General features: G+C 37.1%; 1 long non-coding RNA gene across 1 annotated transcript; it reads left to right on the top strand.

Moving 5' to 3' along the window:
- The first annotated feature begins 13,486 nt into the window (after positions 1-13,486).
- Positions 13,487-15,372, top strand: LOC149185339 (uncharacterized). Its single transcript, XR_016257374.1, has 2 exons — positions 13,487-14,641; positions 14,749-15,372. It is a non-coding gene; the product is annotated as an uncharacterized LOC149185339 (long non-coding RNA).
- Positions 15,373-16,947: the final 1,575 nt, after the last annotated feature.

Raw genomic sequence — 16,947 nt, 5'->3', positions numbered from 1 at the left:
GATTGTAAGTTACAAAATGTACATAGTAAAGAAACACACTTTACCTAACTCTATACTAGACCAAGTTGTACTTAACTATTTCCTATATGTCGGAATATCCTAACACCCCCCCTTAAGAACAACTTGGGATAGGATTGAAGGATTTACAAATATGACACAATAGGAGAAGGAAGGAGGCACTAGAGCCTAGCATGTAGGAATTTACAGGGTAAGTTCCTCAGATAGAACACCGAAGGACACCGCTCACAAACAGATCACAGATCAATACACCAGTATTTTGATGTGGTTAAAACCCTCAAAGAGGGAAACAGTCCATGGCCTGAGCCAACGCGGCCACTTCAAGAAATTTATTAATAAAAGAATGAAAATTTACATATGCTTCTCTCATAGACGGATTACCCTACAAATGACCCTCCATGCTCTTTAAATAGAGATCATGGACCAATCGGGTGCTAAGCCACGCATCAAGTGTCGGTAATACCGAGGAGAGAATGAACCGTCGGATCACTACATATCGTGACCGTCGGATTGTAAGTTACAAAATGTATATAGTAAAGAAACACACTTTACCTAACTCTATACTAGACCAAGTTGTACTTAACTATTTCCTATGTGTCGGAATATCCTAACAATTTTCTCATGTAACGTACCTGACTGCGTATAAACTAAGTCAAGGTATTGAGCTTGAGCAATTACTTGCTCTTCAGTAACGACTCCTGCCTTAGCTACATCCTCAGTGATTTTCGGTAATAAAGATTTGACAAACCATTCTGCTAAGATCTGATCTGGAATAAAAACTTTCACTAAACGTCGTCGATGTCTCCATTCATGAATGTGATCTGAAATGTAAGTGGACGTTGACTGTTTTAATGAAGTTAATAATTTCGTGCCATTGTCATATCTGACTGGCAACTAAAAATGAGTTAAAAACGAAGTAGCTAACTAACTAAAGTTATAAAAAGTGGCTTGCGGTAACTCAATGTACCACTTGGCCGCAAGACCAATTAGAGTGCGTTGAAAAAGCCTTAAACAAATTGAATCATCTAAAATGAAATTAGATGCACACCAAAGGTGATAAGTCATCACATGGTTCGACGGGTCCTCTCCTAATTTGCCTTCAAACTTAGGAATATCACTAGGCAACTTATTCGGCATTGGCGGCCAAAACGGAAGATAGTTAATTGGATCATTTGTAAGGCGCGAGAAGTCAGGCAAGTCCAAAGTTGCAATGAACAGTAACTGACGATTAGGGTCCCCGAAACCCTGGGTCATGAGACCAACCCCAGGAGGAGGATATCCAGGATAACTAGGAATTGGAATTACATTTGGGATATTATATCCTCTCGGAAAACCAGGATTAACCAGACCGTACTGGGGTTGTTGAGGTTGTTGATATGTATATCCAGGGTACGGTTGATACTGATAGACTAGCTGCTGCACAGCAGGACCGAATTGGTATTGTCCCTGGTACGGTTGATAAGTAAATTGAGGTTGACTTGTGACAACCATACCTGGACCAGGTTGTCCTACAGGCATTTGAACTGAAGTCTGAATTGTGGATCCAGACTGAGGTAAAGATGCTTGAGGAGTTGATACAGGAATAGTAGAAACCAGAGCTGTCGATACTCCAGAAGTAGGTGGGGTAGATTGAACAGATGTTGCAGGAGCTGCAGCAGTCGTTTGAGGCAGAGTACGAGGCGTACTATGCCCAAGCTGAGAAACTACAGAAGGTACAGAAGTTTGAATAGTAGACTGGACAGGTTGCTGGGTTGAACCAGAAACCAAGGGTTGTCCAGATTGAGATGACAACTGCACATTCAGTTGCAAGATCTATTGAGATTGAGATGGATCCCACACTAAATTCATTCCGGGGTACGGACCCATAGCAGGTTGAGAATATTGAGGACCATAATCGGGTTGAGGGTAGGGTTGATAATTCAAAGGTACATTTCTAGCTCCTTGGACAAATGATTGACCAGAAGGTGGTTGGAAACCTTGGGTTGGGTACTGACCTTGAGGTTGATAACCTTGAGGCACGTACTGATACTGGGGTTGACCTTGAGGTACATATTGATACTGGGGTTGACCCTGGGGTACATACTGAGTCTGGGGTTGACCTTGAGGAATGTACTGTCCCGTAGGTATGTACTGTCCTTGAGGTTGCCCCCCAGGCGGTAATTGGGTACCTTGAGGCTGCCCCCCAGGCGATAATTGAGGACCTTGAGGCTGCCCCCCAGGCGGTAACTGGCCACTTTGGGGTTGCGGATTAGGAATAGTACCTGACATCATAAGAATATATTCTACACTCAATGGCTTGGTTCCATTATTACTAGTTAATAACCCTTGTTCAATAGGTTGAGGAGATGCTCCCGAAAAAGTACCAGTAAGTGACTGATACCCAGAGGGAACAGAAGTACCGCCGTATAAAAAGGTTTCTGGACATTGAGAAAACATGGACGACTGTCTTGACATATTTAACGGAGGATAATAACCCCTAGGTGTGGGATGAAAAGGAATGCGAGGTGGTGAAAAACTTAGTCACGGGTTTTCCAAAAAATTGGTCATTGAAAGATACCAAGCATCCCTCCTAGGTGGACTGTAAAAGATCGATTCACGCTCCCTAAGTTCTATAGCTGGTTGATTTTCAGGGATAGGGATACCTTCTTTCGGAGTAACAAGTTCTTCAATAGCAATAAGTCCAACAGGAAGATTTTGGGTAATGACTCTTTCTACCCTGGGTGAACCAAGACCACTGGAAGTTGGAGAGGCAGATCCTGATGTTGGAGTAGCAGCAGGTTCAGTTTCAGGTTCAGATATTTCAGGTTCCTCAGCTAAATCACTAGTAGATGCAAAACTACGAGTAACTTCGGAAAATGAAATAGATTGTGGATTATAATCTGCTAGTAGAGCTTGATAATCGGGATGTACAACCAATGAAGACTCTCCTTCTTCAGGTGACCCAACTCTACTGTCGCTAGGAGTTACAGGGACTCGTAGCCATTCAAGCTGGCTTGGTGAAAACTCAGGAGGTTGGCCCCGAAGTCTACGGGACTTCCTCGGTAATTCAGCCACGATTAAATATTTTAACTACTTCACACGCAAACAAAGAAAAATCTCAATGAAAACCACCTAAAGCCTCTAAAGAACCAAAAAATTTTGAATCACACACCTAAAGAATCTAGGAGATCAAACCACACACAAACAGTAACTTTCCATACCGAAAACACTAGTTGGTGATGAAATCCAACGTCGCAGAGTTCAATACAGAAATGGCGGTTAGAACAGTTACCCCGACAACCTGCTTAATGAATAGACTAGCACAAGTTTCTTCACTAAACCATCTCGAGTGAAGAGAACGCCCCAGAAAATCCAAGTGAGTCTAGCCGACGTTTGCTCCAGGTACAGTGGGATCTTCCCTCCACCATCACCTTAGGAAAGAATCCTATAGAATATGGTCACTATGGTTACCAACGAAAACAACTATACCTGGGGGAACAGTCTACGATCCGATACGCACGCAAGGGCAAAGTAACAAGCTCAATCCCCTTGAAGGCTCCTTGACATAATCCAAGGTTTACCAACAAGTGACCCCAGGCTCCTCGATAATGGTCAATCAGAGGTTTACCATTTTTAATACGTGAATATCTTCTATCGTTCCCAATGAGGAAGGATTGATTCCCACACTGATTCAGATATGATCTCGTGCTTCTCCTTTAAGAGGAGATTTCCCAGAGCATAGATGTAACAATTGGAATTTATCTCCTACCGCAAGATACAACTACTTGTTTGTTTTACTATCTTGGAGAGTTAATTACTCCCTACTCCAAGATACTAGCCTAAGCTATGTTGGTGATAAAGAGCCCTAGAAATAAAAAGATTACTAGATAGATCTTACTTTAAGCGTTCTTTTTATTGGTTTTTTTCTTAAGTCAAAAGGTGTGGAGATGAAACTTATGGTGTGAACACTCAACTCCAAATCACTAAAAAAATGCACTTAAGATGATAAGCAATCTTTTCCCTTCAATGAATTTCTAGCTAAAGAGAGAGTTGAGAATGCAAATGCTTGTAAAAACAAATCTTTCCTTAACAATCAAATCAAAAGAATAGCTTTTTGTCTTTTCCAATACACTCAAAAATGAGACAACTAGTTATGCTCACGAAAATTTCCCTTTCTTTTCAAACACTCAAATACTACTAAAACAAACTTTTTCAAAAGAGATTTTTTTTATTTTTTTATAAAACACTCAAAACTATGAAAAATCTAATCTTGAGATCTATAAATTCTAAAAAACTATTTGAAGTAAAAGCTTACAAGACTTCTTTTCAAGGATGTTTTACTTAGCTATAAGCAAACTAAGGACTAATTTGTCCAAAACCACAAATCAGTCAAAAAACAACCAATTTTTGTTTTCTTTTCTAAAAATGAAATCCAAAACTTTCAACACAAGTCCTTTCGAAGTTTCGCAAAGAGATAAAAAAGATGGATTCCTCAACAAAGGCAGATTTTACCAAACGGTCAGACTCATAAGAAAGCCAGCAAAAACCAAGGTGATCTGAGGTTTCTAAGGGCTTCCAAGCTCTGAGTTACTACAAGACCCAAAAGAAAATCAAGCCTGGCACAAAAAAATTCTAGGAATTTCACCTAAAACCCTAATGCCAATGGAATTAACTTAAGAAAAGTTATTGACAAGTCATGTGCAGATCTGGGCAGAGGCTAAAAACACCTAAACAAATCCTAAGCTAACTGAAAGAGAAAATCTCAAGTTTTTCAAAATTTTGACAGGGTCCGCAGGCCCCCAGTTTACCCAGGTGCAGTACCGCTCTGTGTGTAAAGCAAAAGTGCGGGTATGTCCGCACTGTGTTACAAGCAGAGGGTGCGGTCCTCTCCCAAAAGTATGAAAAACAAAAAATAATTCAAGATCTACTAAACCTACCCAATCCCACACACATCAAGCCAAAAACAGAAACAAAGACACAGTTTCTCAAGTCAAAGTAAAAGCAAAGGAAAAATCAAAAATTCAAGTCCCCAGCGGAGTCGCCATTTTGTCGGCCGGATAAGTCATTCTTGCGGACAAGACCGACCTCCCTAGTATCTAATGATATCTAGTGACAAGCAAACCAAACAAATTCTATCTTTCTCTAAATATGCAATTTATAAATAAAGGCAAACAAGTGTTTTAGGCCTACCTTGGGTCCAATGCAAGTTTGTGGAAGCCACGCTCCGTTGATCCAAATGAGCTCCCTTGTAAAGAATCTGCAAACACAAACAAGCACACAAATTAAATAGCACCTGAAAAGCCAATATAATAAAGCATATTTATCATGATGATGAAGGAATTCATGAAACAAATCACATAAGACAATTTGTTGAGAAAAATGAATATGATTGTATTAACTTTAATCAAAGAAGAACTTTACAACCTTGGTGCCTTGATGCTTTAAAAGCTCCTCCCAGGGTCCAGCAAGAATCTCCTCTACTTTGACAAGTTTCACTCTCTTCCCAATGAAGCCAAAAGGTATGTAATCTCTCCTCTCAAGCTTAACTAGGAAGTCTCAATTCTAACAGCATTTACCCTCAAAAATGTTCAGCTTCCAACCTCTCTAGCAACCAGCCCAATGCCTTAATTTATAGTGCAATGGAGGGAAGTTATTAGGTCCACCTTCAAAGGGATAAATCCCTCCTTCAAAGGGATAAGCTCCTCTCATCAAGGGATTAGCTCCTTTAGTTTTGGGATGCATAAACCACCTAGGAGCGAACCATCCACGTCAAGATTCCTGCTAGAATCATCCAGAATTAACCCAAAGTGAGTTTTTAAGAATAAACTTGTGCCTTTTTGACTTTCACAGGGGTCCACACCCACTCCTTTAGAGACAGAGCGGGCAGGTCCACAGGTAACATGACCATGGGGTGCGGGACCGCAGGTAACAGTAAGAGAAAGTGCAGAAACAGAGCTTTATTGATTTTTAAGGACTTTCTCTCATTTTCAAAGCTTGACATGAAGAGCTGAGGTTTGAGACTTGCTAAGGAGGACAGTATGAATGATGATAGACCCATACTGACTGCAAATAGTCATGGTGATAATATTTTTTGTAACAAGTATCTTTTGTTTTTCCTTGTATAACTCTTAATGCATAACTTTCGAGGAGCTATGGGACCATCTTGAGGAGGCCGAGTGCCTAGAATTGGATTGGGATGAAAAAATCCATAAGTGGTGTAAGAACATCTATTCCTTAGGCTTTGTACCTTAGTTGGTTGTGGAGGGATTTGTGCCATCATTGTGATATGTTGGGCATCATTGAGTACTAGACAAAATGCCTGCCTTGGGGAAAATGAGGTCTAAGCCCTGAGGTGAGTCTTGGGGTCATGGTATAAGTTGTAACCTTAGGAGACAACCCCTGATTGTGTAGAGGCTAGTGCCTAAGACATTTATTTAGAAAGATAACAAGCTTTATTTGTTGTCCCATTGTGAAAATTTAGAAGTATTTTTACAGGTAATAATTATGAAATCTTCTTGGGATAAGAACACCTTTCAAATTGGCCTCTCTAACAATGAATTTTATTTTAAGTTGTAGTGAAGTCATGAAAGAGATGATTGAAAGTTTTGAATAAAAGGCTACTTATTACGTAATCTCTTGCTTCAAACTTTAGCAGAAATATGGAATACGGTGGAAAGAAAATATATAAAAGAGGAGTGCATATTAAGGTTACTTTAATTTACAGATACTGTGAATTTAGTAAAAATGTATCATTAAAAACCAACATTTTTATTACTCTTTCCCATAGAGGAAAAATATCAAATGATTCACAAAGAAGTAAGAGAACATATCACATTCAAAGATATGTTTAGAATCACCTTGAAAAGATTTATCTAAATCTTGAAGAAGATGAAAAAAACATTACACAGAAAAATACTTTGCATTCTGAAGTCAAAATTCAGAACCCTCCATGGATCTCCAAAATTTCTTTTGTATGATCATTACAATAATGACAGTTATGAAACAGTGAACTGTCAGAAAACGACTAACTACTTGAACTACTTTGGTCTATTCGGTCCTTCGAAGGATTTTATCTATGATAAAATAATGACAAAATTATATTATTATTACAAGTACAATTTTGAAAAATCTCATGAAAATAACAGGTGGCCATTTTTCATTGAGTAACTTGTGATTCATGTGCAGGGTTGTTTGTAGAGGGTCCAACTTCTGTTGTTGCTACTGTAGGAGACATCCAATCTATGTATTTCTTCCACAATGTCAAATCTAAGCTTTGACTCCTTACAAATCTTGTGTGAGCCATTATTAAATTAGTAATTTGGTTGTAAGTTGGCTTCTCAATAAAAAGAGTCTTAATAAACCATAACAACTGAAAATATTTGTGAAGATAATTAACAATTGTTGCCCCTTTCAGAACTATTGTTTTTTCATTGGAAGTGCCAATATTACTCTTTGCCTCTACCAACAGGGTTTCATAAGTTTCCCAGAGAAGAAGATTTCCCTATTGATCCCAGCACGAGTGCAATCATGCCCTTGTTATTTTATCAAAGTTGGTGTTGAATTTTAGAACAACTTCTTTAATTTCTCCCAGCTTTGTCTTAGTTGTTTTTCTATATAAATTCTTCGATGTCATTTTATTAACCTTTAGCACTAACTTTGTTCTGTATTCAATTTGCATATCTCTTAATTCCCGTGATGTATTGGAATTAAGAAAAGCAATTATCTTCTTAGCTAGGTTTGCACGTTGTTAGATTTTCTATTTACTGGAAGAAATGATGCCCTCCAAGTCTCTGATAATAACCTTTTCCTCTGCTACAATCAACATGAATTCCAAAATATTTCTCATAGTGTGAATAATATGATTCTAGATAATCTCCCTGTCTTGTATGAGGGACATATTCCCCTTTACATTTTCCTTCAATTCTTTAATTTCATTGCAAGCAACATAGTAGTCATTATGGTATTTTGATCAGTAACCTTGGCCATGGTCAAATCTCTTTCTGTTACCTTTAGAATCCCCTTTGTGTCATCCAGGTTCTTTTGCATTTTCTTCATTTTCATTGACTGGATGGCTGCTTTACTACTTAGAGAAGCTCCCCATAAAACCTTGATGACTTCATTATGTCATTGATTTAACAAGTTGCTCTTCTTTCTTCCTCTTCCACACTTTATTAGGTTTCTTTCTATTGTAAGCATTTCTTTTTTATTCAAAGTTCAGTATGCTTTGATTGGCTTCCATCATCTATCTAGTGTTCTTTAGGGTATATGGAAGTTTTAATTCTTTGGCTTTGTGCCCAAGGTTATCGCACACATAATATCTTGTGTGTCCAAGAAATGGAGAAAATGGTGTATTTCTTTGTGATTTAATATTCTTCTTTGCATACAATTTGCATTCAACAACTTTATGACCAAATTAATTGCACAAATAACAGTAACCATAGAAATTATTTGTGTGCTTGATAGGAAGTTGTCTTCTCTGTTTGGTTGCTTGAGGGAGCCCTCTTGTTTGTGTCTTCTCCTAATTTATTTTGATTTTATTTCTCTTACAATCTATTGCCACATGGTACTCAACGATTGGTCCTTCTCACCTAAAAACATAGTCCACATGGATGCATCTAGAGGGTGACATGTGGCACCTCTTGGATGGTGCCACATGGCCTCTTTTGGTGATTCCATGTGGCACTATCAGTTCCCTTTCTTTTCCCATTTCTATGAAACTTCAAAAGCCATATATTCCTCATACAAAATCCTTTTAAGGTGTCATTCACGCCATAGGAAATCTCTCGCCAAGATCTACAACTTGGTGCCATTTATACTGATATTTGAGGACTTTTAATTTTGCAACTTTTTGGATACTCCTATATCAATCCTTCCAACTAAAGGAATTTTGGACTCCAAAAGTTTACATATAGAGATGAGACATGTATCTTTGATTTACAACATAACCAATGCCCTTTGTTATCCAACAAAAGGAAAAAAATTATCACTATGTTGCATACTTAGTTGATGTTATACATTTCACTAATTTTACAAAAAAAATCTCCCATCTGTGGGGGATTCGAAATAAAATGTTATTTACAATGGTGGCCATACTCAAATACTTAAAAAGGCTACCCATATCTTACCTAACTAGGCTAATGGGCTCTCTTTCCATAGTTTTCTTTCTTCCTATGTGGTTTCTTGAAGGGTTACAATGTGCTCCACTTTCTCATCTATTGGTTCTTGCAAAAGGGATGCTTTTTTCATAGGTGCTTTCATAAGATTTTGGACCTTATTTCGACGTACCTCTGGATAGATCTTCCAACATGAGGCTTTCTGATGTCCACCCTTGTTTTAATGGTTTCAATGGTTTTTCTTCATCCAAGCTTTCTTTCCCTTCTTTTTCTCCTATTATGGAGAAGGGTCTTCATGTCTTGGCTTCTTCCTGGTGGAAAAAACTTTCCTTAAATGGTTGTATTTGGTTCAACTCTGGTGAGGATAATTTTCCTTAGCTCATCCTATAAAATTGTCACCTCCCTTTGGAGACGACCTGCAATCACAATTGTTGGAATGGTGTGATGTGCTCTTAGCCTGCACTAATTCAAACTCATTGCTAGAAGACTCTCTTGGTTTTATGACTTTGGAGTCGCTTTCGTTGATGGTCTTGAAACATGCTCCATATTCTTCTTTGATATATCCTAATCCTTCTTATTGAGGTGATTCTACCACTTGGATGTGATTCACAATGCCTTGGCCATTAACTCTGAGACATTTTCCTTCATATCCCATTTTCTTCATTAACTTCAAGAAAATGTTTGTGGTGTGATTTTCAAAAGAACCAAATTTATCATCATAATGAGGAGGACATAAAATTTAAAAGTAATTGAGATTGTTTACCTCAATTGTCAATTTTGGATCAGGTGAGGATGCCTTCGCTAAGCCTTCATTACACTACAACTTTACTAAGGAATCTTCTTGGGCTTGTAACTAAAGTTGCAATCTCTCTCCTCTTCTTCTTCTTGTAGAAATCTCCTAAACTAAGAATTTGTTGCTTGAATGATTTGGTTGATTTCTTCAAGTTCTTGGAGCCATGCATTCTTTGATGCTTTTCCCATATTTTTTATCCTGATAGTTGTGATCTTCATCTCATCGCCTGAATCAGTATCCAAGTCTTGTTACACTATAGAAATAGTGTTCTTCTTCCTTTTTCTACCAAATCCCTTAGGCTTTAACTTAGGATGTAGTTTCAACTGAGAAATGATCCTTATCATTCCCATGTTTCTTGCAATGAGTGCAAGAGGGATTTCTTTCCTTTTTATTTGTTGTCATTGTCTTCTTTGTATGGTTATATTTTTCATGGTTTCCCCTATTTTCAAGATGAATTGCTTTCACACATGCTTCATCTATATTAGTGGGATCAAATAATAATAATGAGTGATGAAGATAACTATGTAAAGTGCCAACATATTTCATCAAATCTTTTGGTGAGTCTAAAGGAACATTAAATGCCAACGCATTCTTCCTAAACTCTTCTATGAAAATTTGCACACTCCACAGGGGTTTCACTAGGAGAGCAACACCATACTTCGTGCATTCATATTGGGGGATAAAAATTGAGGAAAAAATGACATAATATACTGGGGGATATATAGGGGCTAAAGATATTTTATATTGGCAGGTATAAAAAATGGAGCTCAAAGTTAATGAAAAAATATAAATGGGTATAAAAAATGTTAATGCAAAAATGGATACCAACAATATCTAGTGAAAATAGAGGTTTTTTAAATTGGGAAGATGCATTGCATTCATATTGGTAGGGGGTTAAATAATTTGATTTTTAGAGGTATTTTCCAATATCTTGTCAAATTAAGGCTATTGTTCAATATGCCACGAATGCACGTGATATGTCATATGTTCATTGAGTGAAGCCCCCATGACACACAACCTATGCCCTATCTCAAATGTTGCCATTCCATCATGTATTTTTCTGTGTAGCCCAATGGGTAAAAAAATTATCTTGATGAAGATGCAAATTCAAACCATGACGAAAGGAGTTTACCATTATTCTTGGCACCTTTCTGAATTTTTCTCTCCCACCATACAAGGGTTATGCCTTCTAGCCAAAGAGATGTTATCTATATATTTCTAATCCAATTGTTCAACTTTCCTGCATTAGCCTCTCCATTAAGCATGGGAAAATAAAATTTTACATCTAACTTTAATAATGCCTTTTTAGAAGCATCTTTCTGATGATGATTTTAATGATGAGAATGAAAGGATGAAGAAGAGCTTAAACTTGGTGATCGAGATGGATGTTCAGGAGGGTCCCCTCCATATCCATGGTTCACTGAAGCATTATCCTCTACTTTGGATTTCTTCTTTTCCTTCTTTACCACTCTTTCATGATAATCTGCAAATAATTTGTCCACCATGTTTGACATCCTGTAAAAATCCTTGTGGAGTGCATCTTCATTCTCTACATAAATATCTTCATTATCCATTTTCTTTCTTCAAGTTGAACGTCTAATCTCATGGTTGAAAGTCTTAATTTTCCCTTCACCCTCTTTGAGCTTATGGAGTCCCTCTTCATTCTCTTCACAAACATCTTCATTTTCCATTTCATTTCTTCGAGTTAAACGTCTAATCTCATGATTGAAAGTCTTAATTTTCCCTTCACCCTCTTTGTTCTTGGCTTTGTTAAGCATCCGCCATCACAATTCACGTAAAAGAAGACCACTATGATACCAACATGATCCAGGATCTTTACTTCAATGACTTTAAAGTGAATTGCATAAAGAGCATGAAATAACCATAAGTTCAACACACATGAGGAAGAAACACATGAAGAAATGAAAATATAGACAAATGAATCAGAAGTTAATAACAGATTTCACCCACAATGTGTGAGTTATATCTTTGGGCTCCGCTCAACTGCATAGACGCTTCATTAGATGCTCTTTGATAAGGCTTTTCTTTGTCGATACAAGGACTGAACTCTCACTCATGTAGCACTGTCTCTCCTACATAGAGACATTCTCCCTCAACAATACAAAAGGAATGAATTCTAAAAAATAAGTGGTAAAAATTGTTCTCCATTTCTCCAAGTTAAAGGGGCTAAACTCTGACATAAAGTGGGAAAATTCCTCTTTGAATCGTATTCTTAGACCCAAGCATATATGAAAATACATGTTCTCCCTTTTACAAATCTTGAAAGGGGAAATCAGCAACAAATGAGACTTACGTTGGTTTCGATGCCAAAATTCTCAATCAACTGCTTAAAACTTAGCAAACACAACACTAGCAAGTCCATCTCATCATTTTATAACTTTTGACTATAAATACGACCAACTTCTAAAAAGTGCATCTTTGTCTCAAACTTCATGCCAAGCATTAATGGCACATGTGGGCTTCATCCATGAGCCCCTAGAACTACTACTCGGATCTATATTTTATCTGCACCAGTGTACTGATCTCGAAAAATTGTGAAAAATGACTATAAACTTCATATGGTTCTGAAACCATTAGCTTAAGACACTTCTGAGAATCTCTACCTCGTAGACTGTACCATAACAACTAATAATATTCTTGGAATATTCCCTTGGAATATTTCCTTAAAATCATGCCCAAACTTGGCATAGGTCCCCTTGGCTCATATTGCCATGACGATATGTCAGTTCCTTGATTCAATGCTCTCATGGCTCTGTTCCTCTTCACGGTTGGACCGCGGGTTCTCACCCTTCAATGATTAAATGGCAGATTTATATAACAATACATGACTTTTACACCAACGAACCTGTTGTCATAGTTGGTTGGCAGTCTTATAATAAGACTATTGGTTGGTGGGGGGATCCCAAGGTTCAACCCGCATACCCCCCATTCTTGGTGCTATGACATAAACCATTGTTTAAATATTCCATGCCACATTTAACAAACCTGAGCTCCAATTGCAATGTAACAATGGATTATCAACCTATTTCCATCGAGGTCAGGGATTCAACCCCCATATTTAATTGGTAAAATATTGTGGCCAGTCGGAGGGTGCCACATGGCACTCGAGAGTTGGTCCATCTCACTTGCAAGTACTGGCCACATATTTGGAGGGTGACATGTGGCGCCTCTTGGATGGTTCCACCAAAATATTGATTTACATTAGGGTTTGATTCTGACTTCAAGGCCACCCTTAACCATTGTTTTGACATCAGTAACAATACCTCAACAGTATGGTTGTACTAGTATTATGTTCATAAATTAAAGATCTTGACATATTCTCGTTTTGTCATCTACATCAATGAACTGAATTTTAAATATTAAATAGGTTGCATGTCTAAATCTATGTTTATCATTTCATATCTACCTAGTACAGTTATGGAATTACCATGCAAATTGTGAAATAACAAATGGCCGCATGTGAATACATGTTTACATTTTCACATTTACGTAATAATTGATCTATCATACAACAAGCTTAGTGGTCACATAGGTGAAGAGCTTGTAGGCCTTGCAAATTTAGCCTTCTATTTCAACTTGTCAAACAATCTATTAAGTGGCCATGTACCTTTAGAACTAGGAAAGTTAGATAAGCTTCAAGCCATAGATATTTCGGCAAATCAAATAACTGGCTATATTCCAACTATCATCGGAAGCTGCAAAGAAGTAGCATATCTGAATCTTTCTTACAATGCACTTGAAGGTCCAATTCCAGTGTCAATCAGTGAACTTCTAAGTCTTGAAGACCTAGATCTCTCCTCCAACAATTTGTCAGGTGGAATACCTATATCACTAGCAAATCTCACAATGCTCCATCACTTGAATTTTTCTTTTAACAAGTTGTCAGGGGAAGTCCCTAAAGAAGGAGTTTTCAAAAAGATTGGCACCACAGCATTTATGGCAAATCTTGGTCTATGTGGACCTTGGGTAAATCTACCACCGTGCTATGCTCATAAACATAAAAGCGTTTTGAATCTCAAAAGAGTTATCATACCGGTTGTTGTTGTAGCAATTGTTGTATTGTGTTTGTTTCTTGCAATCTTGTGGAGAAAGAATTGTAGGAAAAATATTCAGAGAGACACTATTCCATCATTAAATGTGGGGCATCGAAGAATCTCCTATGCAGAGCTCGCCATTGCAACAAATGAATTTAGTGATGCAAACTTGTTAGGAATTGGTAGTTTTGGAAAAGTGTACAAAGGGATTTTGAATGACGGCACAATGGTTGTTGTCAAGCTTCTCAATGTATAAAATGAAGGGGCCCAAAAGAGTTTTGATAGAGAATGCAAAGTTTTCGGTAGAGTTAGACACCGGAATTTGATTCGGGTCATAACTTGCTATTCAGATCTCCAAATCAAAGCTTTGATATTTCCATTTATGCCAAAAGGAAGCCTAGAAAAGTGGTTATATCCCGATGATGGAGAACAAAGTTGTTTGAATTTGATTCAAAGGTTGAATATAGCAATAGATATTGCCCAAGGCATGACATATCTCCATCATCATTGCTTTGTGCAAGTGATTCATTGTGATTTGAAACCCAACAATGTGTTGTTGGGTGAAGATATGACTGCATATTTAATAGACTTTGGCATTGCTACTATATGTTTTGCAAATAATGAAGATGGAGCTCTCACTTCCACAAATGCAATCAAAGGATCTATCGGGTACATTCCTCTAGGTATTATTTAAATTATATCCCATATGACGCAATATTATGATTTTCTTATGTTTACTTAACATTTTCAATTAAATTAAAAAACTTAAGACGGGGATCTATGAATGCAGAATATGGAATGGGAGGACAAGTTACAACCAAAGGCGATGTTTATAGCTATGGAATAGTGCTATTGGAAATGCTCACTAGAAAGAAGCCCACCCATGACATGTTTGTAGAAGGAATGACATTGCACAAATGGGTGGGTAGTAGTTTTCCAAACCAAGTACAAGAAGTGGTGCACATGGATCTATTAACGAGGACTAATAGATGCATTGAAGAAGATAAAGATCTCAATTGTCTCAGTGCACTGATAAATGTGGGTTTGTTTTGCACAAATGAATCTCCTCAAGGACGACCTACAATGATGGGCATTCTAGGCACATTGCAAAACATCAAAGACACTTTTTTGAGCACTACTTCCATTCCCAAATTCCAATCAAATCTAACACATTTGTTGGGTAGTACAACTGCTACTATCAACAACATTTGTGAAGGTCAAAGTTCTTCCACATCTTAGTCTATTGTAACAAAGTAGTGGCAACAACATTTGTGAAGGTCAAAGTTCTTCCACATCTTAGTCTATTGTAACAAAGTAGTGGTTATATGCTTCTTTGTACATAAATCTTTGTTGTTGATTGTATATAAATGTTTTATAATTAATTGCATGTAAATGTGAACAATACAATTATATCTACTCATGAGTGGTGTTTTGGAAATGTGTTTATAATTATAATTTATTATTCTATCTTTAAAAAACAATTATATTCAATATCCTTTACATCTATATGAATGTGTGACACTCTTCTGGTATTAAATACAAGAAGAATTTTGTATTTGTTATGTTTCTTAGTTTTTATATCACTCTTTATGAGTAAGGGTAGAAAAGTCTATCTTTCACTTTTAAAACTTGTCATAACCAACATAAAAAATGATACTACGATTTAATTTAAAGGAACAAGAAAAGTTAATTAACACACATCTTTGACAATTCAGACGACCTTTAACATTAAGTAATCATAGTTCACAAATTCTATCTTGCCCCATCTTGAGAACTTTATTGTCATAACAGCTACCAGGAAAACATATAGCTTTTCTATCTTTAAATAAATTATAAATCTCATTTCTTTTAAGAAGTCAGGATTCTGTAGCTAAATGTTGCGATGATGTTTACAACAACAAGAGTTTTGAGTTTTTCAGAGGAGCATCTTTGTGACTAACAGGCAGCTATATCTACAATTCCCCCAACTTTAAATGCACTGTCCACTTCCATTGCGAGATTCTTCTAAATGCAATTTCCAATTCCATAGCAGGATTGCAGGATTCTTTTAAATGCAATTTCCAACCTTCCCTTCGCCTTCAAAATCTCCAAGGTGGATAGCATTTTGGACTAATTTGGCGGCAAAGAGGTCCATTTCTCTCTGCGCATCTCTACTCACAACTTTACGAGTAAGGCTAGAAAAGTCTATCTTTCACTTTTAAAACTTGTCATAACCAACATAAAAAATTATACTACGATTTAATTTAAAAGAACAAGAAAAGTTAATTAACACACATCTTTGACAATTCAGACGACCTTTAACATTAAGTAATCATAGTTCACAAATTCTATCTTGCCCCATCTTGAGAACTTTATTGTCATAACAGCTACCAGGAAAACATATAGCTTTTCTCATTTCTTTGAAGAAGTTACGATTTTGTATCTAAAAGCATGGTGTAGAAGTCAGGATTCTGTAGCTAAATGTTGCGATGATGTTTACAATAACAAGAGTTTTGAGTTTTTCAGAGGAGCATCTTTGTGACTAACAGGCAGCTATATCTACAATTCTCCCAACTTTAAATGCACTGTCCGCTTCCATTGCGAGATTCTTTTAAATGCAATTTCCAACCTTCACTTGGCCTTCAAAATCTCCAAGGTGGATAGCGGCAAAGAGGTCCATTTCTCTCTGCGCATCTCTACTCACAACTTATTTCGTTTTTCTTGAAACAGATTATAATTTTGAGTTAGTTAAGGAAGGGGAATGCAGCAATGGTGGTTATTGAAACGACTTGTTACTGAAAGCAGATTGTACAGAAAGCAGATTTTACATCAAATTTGATCTCAAATTCTCTAAGAAAAGCATGATGGAGTTGTCAAGATTTTCGACATCGCTAATCCCACTCAAAAGCCTGCCTATGAAATCTCACTGGAACTTGCTGAAAGGATTGGAAAACTTGCAGAGTTCATTCCCTGGTGGAGCATGATTATTCCCTTCTGACTATGTTCATCC

Source organism: Pinus tabuliformis, chromosome 3_2, assembly GCF_031772625.1.
Source record: "Pinus tabuliformis cultivar Carrire ecotype Pingquan chromosome 3_2, CPIR1, whole genome shotgun sequence".
NCBI lineage: Eukaryota > Viridiplantae > Streptophyta > Pinopsida > Pinales > Pinaceae > Pinus > Pinus tabuliformis.
The sequence above is the reverse complement of the archived record's forward strand: the minus strand, read 5'-3'. Positions and strand labels throughout refer to the sequence as shown.